Genomic DNA, 3,371 nt, shown 5'->3' on the forward strand with positions numbered 1-3,371 from the left:
CTGAAATAGAAGAGAAGGAAACAAAAACAGAAACTGGAAAAAAATATTGGTTGTGGAAGCAAGGAACTGAAACGAAATAAGGAACTCTAAAAAGTAGATACAGGAAAAATCCAATGCATGCAAAGTGTGTCCATTCAAATTACTTGTAACACATTTTGCTGTTGTGAAGAAGTTATCTCAAATTACCATGAGACATTTCATATCAACTCTCTGTTACTAACAATTCATTCATGAAGCAAATCAACAATTTGAAATCGAAGAAATCTAGGTGACCCATGCAATACATCAGAAACAACTGAAAGCTAATAACATCAATCGGCAATAAATTATTATTTCAAACAATGTTACCGTCAATATCATTAGTCAATAAACAAATTGAAATTCATTCAGTATACTCACCGCACCCATTAGTGGGTCTAATGATATAAAACCAACCTACTATATGCTAATATAATGAATGGAATGGAAAGAAAAAATCTACGACCTTTGGAAATATGTACGGATGACCTCAATTGACATGGAATAGTTTTCGATCTCAGAAAACCTGTTCGAAAACAAACATTTTAACAGGTTTTCTGCTGTGGTGCCCACGCACCATTGTATACATTATTACTGGCTTATTAGAACATATTTAATTTCGATCCACTGATTAATTTATCCGTGTGATTTCACAACAGAAAGCCAGGTGAACCGACAACAGCAAGCCAGGTGAACCGACAACAGCAACATTGTTGTGATACGAAGAGGAGACTGATTTATTAATTTAAGTGTGTAAACTTTCACGGCCGCAGGTAACGGTGTCAAAGATATTTTTCGGTTTTTGACCGTGATATGAAGGTTTATAACCTGACAATTCGTCTACTACTGCGGTAGATATTTTCAAAGGCGATGAGGTAATGGTCGAAGTGCTCAAATTTTTTTTCAATGACTCCAATGTCCTAGTTTTTCAGGACACTTTCTATAAACAAATTTTTGGTACCCCAATGGGTTCAACCATTTCCCCCATTTCAGTTAATTGTGTATTAGATGATCTAATTATGAATGTAAAGGGTAGGATCCCTTTCAATATTCCTTTCATTAAACGTTACGTGGACGATTTGATCCTATCTGTTACTCGTGGGAGAACTGAGGAATCATTAACAACTTTTAACAGGTTCAACGATTATCTGCAATTCACAGCTGAAGAGGAAGGGAACAACAGTTTACCATTCTTAGATATGCGTGTATGCAGAAATCCAGAAAATGTTCTACGTACAGGATGGTATAGGAAACCATGTGCAAGTAACAGGTTACTGAACTACCATTCTTACCATCCAACGAAGATGAAAATAAACTTGGTCCTTACCATGAAGAATAGGGTGATCAATCTAACACATCCACTTTTTGAAGATGAATGTATCAGAGAGTTAAAAGGTATTCTCCTTGAAAATTCATATCCTTGCGAACTTTTCAACAAACTACGTTTCAGCTCCTTCTCCACAGTTATGAATACTTCCCCAAATAATTCAATTAACTCCATAAATAGTAATAATTTAAATATGTCAAATAGCGGAGATGTACCTCCAAATTCATTATTTTTCATAACTTTACCATATTTTCAGTCCTTAACACCTGAACTCCTGAACGTTTTCAGGAGTGAAAATATTAAATTTGCCCAATGCATTGTCACCACTACGAATAGTATTTTTTCCAAAATCAAAACTCCGTTGAAAACTTTAAAAAGTATATGTAGTATATGAAAGTCCTGGTCATACATGTGACAAGACATATGTTGGTCAAACATCAGGATGAATAACGTCACATAAAAGTGTTCGTAATACAAATAAAACCACCTGTGCACTTGCAGAGCATGTCATCAACACAAAGCATACAATGAACTACACCGAAGTTAGAGTTTTGTGTACGGAAAGCAACTTACAGAAACGGATGTTTAAAGAAATGTTCTTTATCAAAAGGAATACCAATAACATGAACAAAAAGACTGAGCTCAACAACCCCAGCATCATTTATAATTACATCTTAAAATTGGAACTCATTCCCCCAGGTTCCCCAAGCAACATATAGTATGTGGGTTTGGACGCAGTGCTGAGTCTGTCATTCACTTCAATTGTGAGTACTTGGCAGCACTGTACTCATATTCAGATACTTTTGAATTTGCTAATGTCAACCATGCTATTGGAGTGTCTTTTGGTAAACCTGTTTTGTTTTTTACTGTCATTTTTTAAACTTCAAATGTCTATATATAATGTCATTTATCAAATTTCAAATATTTCCTATTTACTCTTTCTTTATGGTTGCTACCACGCCACCAGTAAGTGCCATGAATGGCCAATGAAATAACTTCAAAATTTCAAATCTTTCAAATGTTTAAATAAAATAAGTTTCTGTACTTTTTCTCTGAAACATAAAATTTAATGTGTGACACTTTTCTACATTATGAAAAGTATAAATTTTGTCTTTCTCATTGAAACGTCTGACTTTTTACTATAACCTCAAGTTAGTGAGTACTTTTTTATCTATTTGTTTTACACTTTTGTTGCAATGTTTTCAATTCCTTGTAGATGTCTTGATAAAGGGAATGAACATTCTCGAAAGCTCGACCATAATAACAAAGAGTATTTTTTAAACAACAGCCCAGTACTTTTTGACTGCAGCCCCAACAATATTCCGTATTTCTTCTTAACTATTCAGTCAAGACTACCCTTCACTATATAAAGTGGATAATCATAGCGACTGGAGAAATGTACAGCAGAATATATTAACGGGGTCTCTCAGTCAAAAATCAAAAATCAAAAACTCTGCTCTACTTTGCCAAGCTTTCGCTTCTAATGGGAAGCTTCTTCAGGGCCTATAATTTATTGAGTTGTTGTTTTTTTTCCATCGAAAAACATTACAATCCATACTTACAGTAAAATTGATTTTATTGATTGATTTTATTTTGCTCGTGAATTTGCTCCACTTGCTGATGCTCGTTTTGCAATAATCCCCACTCACAAAATAAAATGCGACTAAAATGCGACTACTTTTATGCACAATGGAAATAATAGTGATTTTAGCACGCCCTGTATGATATGGAATCGATTTCTTGGAGTTATTTGAATATTCACTATCTGGGAATATACCTCAAAGCTAGAGAGGCTCTGAATATCCCAACCAGGTGCGGCATAAGAATGTCCAGTCCCCACTGAAGTAGGGCTGGTCTTATACCGTCAGGTCTTGGTGACTTGAAGGGGGAAAAGCCCGATATACCCCATCTTATTTTGTCCTCATCAATTACTGTACTAGTATATTGCCAGTCGTATTGTGAAGGTGTTGTTGGTACATCCATCCAGTTCGTCGTTCCAGGAAAGACAGAACCTGGGAAGTGAGTT

The sequence above is a fragment of the Leptinotarsa decemlineata genome, unplaced genomic scaffold (assembly GCF_025532065.1).
Source record: "Leptinotarsa decemlineata unplaced genomic scaffold, Ldec_3_MD MMD2_P_RNA_scaffold_6, whole genome shotgun sequence".
NCBI classification, from domain to species: Eukaryota; Metazoa; Arthropoda; class Insecta; order Coleoptera; family Chrysomelidae; genus Leptinotarsa; species Leptinotarsa decemlineata.